This window comes from Lemur catta, chromosome 9 (genome assembly GCF_020740605.2).
Source record: "Lemur catta isolate mLemCat1 chromosome 9, mLemCat1.pri, whole genome shotgun sequence".
Lineage (NCBI taxonomy): Eukaryota > Metazoa > Chordata > Mammalia > Primates > Lemuridae > Lemur > Lemur catta.
The window spans coordinates 85,348,300-85,356,306 of NC_059136.1; positions in this window are offsets into that span (position 1 = coordinate 85,348,300).

Here is an 8,007-nt window from a genome sequence, read left to right on the forward strand (position 1 = left end):
TGTGAAATCAAAACTCTACACCCATTGAACAACTCTCTGTTTCTCCCTCTCCCCAGTCCCTGGCAACCACCTTTCTATTTTCTGTTTCTATGAGTTTGACTACTTTAGATACCTCAACCAGATGGATATTCTTACCCTAACTTTGCAGAGGAGCGATTATTATCCCCATTTTATAAAGTAAATAATCTGAGGTGAGAGCCTATATGCAAAGTAAAATCAAAGCCATCCTCTCTCTCTCTTCCCCTTGAGTTCAGGCTGACCCATGTTGCTATTATTCTCCAAGCCCCTTGCCGAAGGGTCCAGACATCTTGCCCAGGAATGCTCTCTGCTCTTGCAGTAAGAGAAATCTCCCTGAACTGGTTTCTTGGTATCTTTCCTTCTAGTCACTTCTAACTGACTTATCTTCAGAATGCCCTTAAGCCCTTGCCCTTTTTTTTCTTGGCAAAACTTGTACTCATCTTTCAATACCAAGCTCAACTGTCTAGACTCTCCCAGTCAGAAGCTCACTCCTTTATTTTCCGTTTGCAACATATAAATGCCTAACATGGCTCACATAGTTCTCTTGTTTGTTTATGTTGATATCTTCCACTAGATTGTTCCACTGTCTAGGAGCAAGAGCATTTCATTTTTGCATTCCCAGTGTCCAGGATGGTTTCGTGAATAGTGAGTTTAGCATGTCTGAAATCATCCTGCTTTCTGACTCTAAGCTTCTTCAAATTCCTTATCCTTTCTGTTTCTCTTTCTGACTACCAATCTCAAATTCCCTCTTCTAATTCCCAGCTCGCTTCTTTTACTGTTTCCTAACCTACTCTTCCTCTTGCCTGCCCCATAGGTCCAACTTAGGTGCTGCTAAATTGTTTCCTTGGGGTGACTTTTGCTTTGTTGTTGTCTTGGAGGGAAGGCAGGGTTTGCATTTCAAAACACAATATTAAATTGTGAAAGGAGTGTGTGTTTCTTAAATCCCTGTCAGGAATCCAGGTTTCACGGTGGGGCAAGGGCTCTTGTTCTGGAGGTCCCCTGCACTCAAAGAATCACCGGAGTGGGAATTATTTACTGCACCTCCAGGCAGAGTCTGGAGACTGGAAATGCCCCCAGGCTGCAGAAATGCTCTCATTTCGAAGAGCCTACCTGTTCTCTCCTGTGCCCTGCCCCTTCCCACATGCTGTGGGGGATTTTATGTGAAGGAGGCCGGGGCACTGACCTGTTTGGCTCTGCACTGTTTGCGCTGTTGCCCTGGACACTGGGATGACAACCGAGCCACCGTCTTTCACAATCAGCTCACCTGCTGAGTAATGGGCTGGCTGAGGGCCTGCCTCATTTCCTCCCTCTGAAATGAGCTGTGGTTCTTGCCAAAGCACTGAAGGAGTTTCCACCCTTCTCTTGGTCCTTAGAATGAAAAATTGTACAATGGTAACAGGCCATTGGAAATGGGGAAAATATCCGTGCCCTTTGTCCTGAGTCCAGAGAGACCTAAAAATATCCAGGAGCAGGGAGGCACAGGCTGCACGGTGCAGAGGTGATGTCGGGACAACACTCTGGAAGCGTGGACATTCCCAGGCTGGGGATGACACCGTTGGGCTTGGCACTTTCTCACCCCCCATCCTTCCCACATTTCTCCATTGGTATTAACTAGGACTAGAAAAGCCCCAGCCTTGTGGAGAAGCAACCCAGAGTACAGGAGCATTTTTTCTTTAAAGCAGTTTTCTATTGCAACCAATAAAGGGTGATGAGACCCTTGCAGGCATTTTTGCCCAGAGAGTGGTGGGTGGGGGCAGGGGAGTGTGTGTCCAGGGGAGGGGGGAGAACCTGCCGTCCACAGCACTGCTCCTGGCATCCCCTTCTTTGCTGGGACCCCCCAGGTGCTGGGCGTGGAGAGGGAGGATAGGGGAGCAGGGAGCCACCAGCGGGAGCCACGCCCTGAGGAGCTCAGAGCACAAAAATTGGAGCATTTCCAGGCAACTTGGCTTGGTTGTGGCCAAACTTCCCAAACAGTTTTACTGTCGTACAGAGCAGAGGACTGAAGACATACCCTGGGGGTCTCCAACCCAGGAGCAATTTTTCTTTGAAGGCTCATGGTTTTTTGTTTTTATGTTTGTTTTCTTGTTAACTTGAAAAAAAAATACTTTGAAACTATCCCAAGCTTACCGAGAAAGTGAAAGTACAGTTCAAAGAACTTTTCCCCAACTGAACCATTTAAAAGGCAATCACCTGGCTGGGCTCAGTGGCTCACACCTGTAATCCTAGCACTCTGGGAGGCAGAGGTGGGAGGATAGCTCGAGGTCAGGAGTTCGAGACCAGCCTGAACAAGAGCTAGACCCCGTCTCTACTAAAAATAGAAAGAAATGATCTGGACAGCTAAAATATATATATAGGAAAAAATTAACCAGGCGTGGTGGCACATGCCTGTAATCTCAGCTACTCGGGAGGCTGAGGCAGAAGGATCACTTAAGCCCAGGAGTTTGAGGTTGCTGTGAGCTAGGCTGACACCATGGCACTCTAGCCTGGGCAACAGAGCAAGACTCTGTCTCAAAAATAAATAAATAAATAAATAAATAAAAATAAAAATATAAAAGTCGATCACCTATATATTCTATGAAAATGCCACTTTGATAACAGCAGTGACCTCTGAGAAAGAGGCTGCAATTGAAGGGGAGGGCCAGAGACTTTCGTTTTTCCCGTGTGGCTTCCATACTGCTTGACGTTTCTAACAATGAGTGTCTATGTGTGCATTACTTCTTTGTTTTAAAAGTAAATGAAAAGGTGAAAGTAATAACGAAAACATTTTTTAAAAGCATAAGTTACTGGCACAATGCCCACCAACAAGGACATTCTGAATGCCCCACTCAGGTTCCTCAGATTGTCCCAGCCATGTCAGTTACCTGTTTTGCTCTGCCCCAGCCCAGACTTTAGGACCAGGTTGTTCAGGAAGGAAAAGGAAGGGAAAGGGCAGTATATAATAATGCATAGTTACATACAGTTATATATAGTTTTTGGTATTGCTCTGCTAAAACAGCTCAGACTTTAACTGAGATATTCAAGTACATTTTGCCCCTCTGAGCAGCTGCCCCCTCTCGGCAAGCAGACAGTGCGGCCTTGGTGTGGAGGAAGCCCCTGTGCCTGGGCACACGGCACTTGCCTCTAGTGGGGCCCCTGGGGACAGCATACGGGCTGGATGCCTGCGAGCAATGGGCCCTGCAGTCTGGCTGCCTGAGTCCGTCTCTGAGCCACCCCCAAGTCCCATGTGAACTCGGACAACCTAATTCACTCTCCACCCCACTGTAACCCAGGGGGTAAATGAAAGCACCGTCCACGGCATTGCTTGGAGGATCGCAGGAGTGGTAAGTGTTAGCTCCTGTCACTGCGGCCGCATTTGTCCCAATGTAATGAAGTCCGCCACAGCTCAACCGGAGGGCCCAATAAAATATGTGGGTTCAGCCTGTGGCTTCAGGAAACCCCAACACACAGAGACTGAGGCTGGCTTTCTGCAACCCCCCTTCTCAGGCTGGAGGGGCCGGGAACAAACAGCCAGAACATCCAGGTCTTGCTTCCCCGCCCCACTTCCTACTTCCTGCCCCATCTCCACCTCTGGCCACATCCTGAGGAAGAACAAACAGCAGACGAGGGAAATGAAACAGGACCAGGCTGAGTGGTTGCAGAGCAGCACCCAGCTCCCCTGCAGGGAGCCTGGCCAGGGCCCCGGGGAGCCAGGATGACAAATAGCTTTGGCTTTGTTCTGGTTTCTTTATATGGCGGCAAGAGGGCAGGACCCCAAGGCTCCACCTCCCATCCCTCACTCCTGGGTTGGTGGCATCTGTAGACAGCAGGAAAAAACTCCATCCCTGCTCCCAGCCTGCTTCGAAGCTGGCCAGCTGCTCGGTTTGCAGGGCTGTGCCTCTCGGGGATTTTTCATGACACACCGAGTCTCCTGGGTTATTTGGGGATGTGAGGTTTGTGTAGGGGACTGGGAGCCTGCTTTCCTGGTGAGGTCACTGCTCCTTGAGTTATTACCTTGCTTTCCTTGGCCTGAGCAAACAGTAGGAATGCCTTGGAGGAATGTTTGTGAAACACCAAATCTCTGCCTAGTGCCAAGGAGCAGGCCAGCTTGTACCAGACCCTGGGGGCTTAGAGTGCTTCAGGCCTGGGGGTACCAGCCTCTGAACTGCTGGAGCCCAGCTGAGGCAGGATGGGCAGGGGCCGGCTTCTCTGGTCAGGGCTGGAGCAGACGAGCGGACCTGTGGTCTCCTGGGCCGATGTGCTCTGTCGTTTCATCGCAGGGCTAATTTTGCTGGTAGGGAATGTAGGCAAGAGGCCAAGGGCAGCCTCTGGCAGCTCCTGGAGAGGGAGAGTTGTTTGAATTCAAAAACTGGTCACCGCCCTGCACTTCTTGACTATGAGCTGGGGTCGGCTGGCAGCACTGACCTGCCGTGCGGGCTGCAGGCACTGGCCCTCGTGCGGCACCCTGCACCGCGCACTCGGGGAGCAGGTAGCCGGGGGCCCAGCCAGCCTGGAACCCCTGCCTGCCTGCTGCAGACGCCTGGCACTGGGCTCTGAAAACCGTTCTATTTTCAGTCCCCGCCTAGCTCTTCAGCCCTCATTCCTGTCTTGAGCTGCCTGAGTCACTTCTCCCCAGCTCTGCTTCTTTCTGAATGGAACGGATTAGCATAACACCATATGTTAGAGGAGCGATTCACAATTTACAAAGCCCTGTCATGCACCAGATCTCCTCTGAGCTTTCATCAGCCTGTGAGGTTGACTGGGCAGGTAATTGAATCCACGTTTCACAGCTGAGGGGAAACAGAGGCTCAAAGAAATGCAAGCAGCTTGACCATGCAGACACACCCCCACACACCAGCAAGTGTGGGGCTGAGTCTGGGGCTCATCCCAGCACCCCACACTGTCCAGGCTGTCCCTGGTGTTTGGGGCTGGCGAGTGGGACCCTGTGGGATCACCTGTGGGGTCCCCTTCCTTTCTTTTTCATGGAGGACATTTGCTTCCCAGGAGCGGGAGGGTTGCACTTTGATTCCAGGGAATTTAAACTGCTGGTGGGAATCAGCAGGGCTCCGGACCAAGTGGAGACAGTTGCCTCCCCATTTGGGCTCCTGACCCATCCTTCCCCTCGGCATTTCACCCCCTTCACCTTACCTTCCGGCCCCTAAGAAACCGCGTCCCCCTTCCTTTGTCCACTCACTCTAAGGACGAACGCCGGCCATGGTGTTGAATGGGTCCTGGAGCCCCTCTCCATCGTGCCAGCCATTACCCACGGCTGCTGGGCCCTGGGGGGGGGGGGTGCAGAGAGTCCCAGGGGAGGGAACCAGGGCCAGGGGGGTGGGGGGTGCTTCAGGGAGCTCTGGGCACTGGCCAGTGCCAGCCAGTGTGGAGACACAGTGACATTTTCACACACGTGTAGCCGTACAGGTGCACACCCAGCTGCATATTATTTCATTTAATCTCTCCTAGGACACCCGAAGCAAGATATGCCACTTTCTTTTCAACTACTGAGGAAACTGGGTCTCCGTGAGGTTCAACAAGTTCTCACAGCGAGTGTTCCTGGCACTCTGGGATTCAGGGCATGGGGTGCCCATGGCGGGAGCCCCACCAGAGGCCGAGGAGCAGGGTGTGGGGAAACCAGGGAAGGGACAGAAAGGGGAGTGTGCGTGTGTTTTGACTCGGGAGATGGCACGGGGGGCATTGTGAGGGGAGACACCGAGAAAGTGAGGACAAGCCTGTCCTCGCCTGCGGTTTTGTTGTGGCCAGAACCAGTCCTGCTGGAACAGAGAAACCATTTCCATTGTTCACTTTGCCTGTCCATCCAACTGTTGTCCCCTGGAGACACATTCACAGTCACACTTGGAGCACTAGTTGGGGCATTTCTGATTTTAAAAATAGCTGGTGTCTCGGCTGGGTGCAGTGGCTCATCCCTACAATCCCAGCACTTTGGTGAGTCTGGGCAGGACAATCCCTTGAGGCCAGGAGTTTGAGACCAGCCTGGGCAACATAGTGAGATCCCATCTCTTAAAAAAAAAAAAAAAAAAAGCCTCGGCACTGGCCCCGGGCAAGGGGACGAGTCTTGTGGCAACTGTGTGTGGAGGAACAGCCTGGGGGATATGGTGCTGGGTCTCCAGGACAGCTCAGGTCTCAGAAGTCTGAGGGGTGCAGGAAGGGCCTATTGGGGACAGCAAGAGTCTCCCAGCGAGGCTCCCCCAGAGCCTGACAAGGGATAGAAAGGCGCTGGCACAGCCCCCGCTACCCCATCAACCACTGTGGCTCCTTCTGCTGCTGTTTCCCACCTCCCTATTCCTCCCAACAAACCATATTAATAGGGTCCAAAGTGACAAAAAATAAAATAAATTTTTAGGCACATGGCCTGGCCTTTAGAAGGAGACCTCTGTCCCTGTGCATGGCAGTGATGCACTCAACACACACCTCTTGGTGGAGGTCGACAATCTTGTAAAACATTAAAAACCAAATGCAAATTCTAATCCTTAGGAGAGTCATCTTTTTGCCTGTGTTTTTTCTTGCTTGTCCCTTGGTCTCTGCCAATTTAGAGTTGGAGACAACGTGCCACATGATTCCTTTTAAAATTGGGCTCTGGCTGGTGCTGCTTCTCCTGCCTACTGCCCATCTGCCAGCTCTACAGGCAACATGAGCTCCGGCGGGGCGGGGAGGCGCCGCAGAGGGTGCTTAAGCAGGAACTGAAATATGGGCCTGGACTTGGTCCTAACAGAGGTGCTTTCATTAACCTAAATGTCCTGGAAACCCTGTTGCCTCTGGCTCCAGAGACTCCAGGCTTGGTCATTCCCGGATGGCCGTTTGCATCAAGCCTTGGCATCCTTTCTGCAAGTGGCTGTGACACGAATCATGGGGGCAGTCCCCAGCGAGGCTGAACACGAGGTGGGCACAGAGGAGGAAGGCTGCATTCCCCCTGCAGGCTGGCAATGGCTGCTGGGCCCACTGGGGCTTGTGGAGGATGAGAGGGTGGGGAAGGGGGGTCAGCGACAACAGGGAAGATTGTGAGCCCGGGGAGGACAGGTCGGCAGCCTAAGCCCACCACAAGCACCCCTGGTGTTAACTGCTGGGCAGGGCCTGTGATATCAAAACCAGACATTGCCTTAGGATGGAAAGAACAGGCCTGGGGTTCTTTCTTACCATCCCTCTCATTTAAAGGAATAGTGAGGTCCAGACATCTAATTCTTTCCCTTTGAGAAAATCAATAAGGGAGACGCAGGCATGCTCTTGTAATGGTTTATTAACATCACAAACAAAGCATACTTTATTTTTATTTGAACTGGCCAAATAAAATGTTCTATACAGGGCAAACATGAAATATTTAAATTAAAAATAAATAAGTTAGTTCCATCCTATATAAATCTCCAGCTGCCACATACAAATGAAAGATATCAGTTATAAATTAAATAAGTTAAAATAAATAGTTGTAGGTTGCTGTTAGGTCCAGCATAGATCACCTATTGGCTCCCTAACTTTGTTCTGGACCCCAGTGTCTACACTGAATAACACTACTGCACAGTCCACTGGGACTAGCCCCTCACTCAAAGAGCACCTGATGCCCAAGTCTCCAAATGATGTTCAGATATGAGGACTGGATGTTCAGGGTCTAAAACAATGGCTGAAGAGCAGAGAACAGCAAGATGAAAGCCCAGAAGCCCAGAATCCCAGGCCTCTTATCCAGCCCCCGCCTTTCTGCGGTTCACCTGGAGATATGGAAACAGGTAACTCAAGCTCAGCAAAAAGCAAGGCATGGGCACAGCATAGCAGTCATAATGTAACAGTTTGAGACCTTCAATGTGGCCAAACACTTCTTTGAATCAAGACACGGCAATGTCCAACACAGTCTTGGGCCAAATTTTTGGTTTCACTAAGTAGGTTAGATTAATTTAAACCTCTTAATTAGAAAAAAAGCCTTCTGGAGGCAGAGTTTGGGCAACAGATGACAAATATACAAGGCATATGTCACTAATCCCCTCCACAGGCAGACATTACTAATTGATC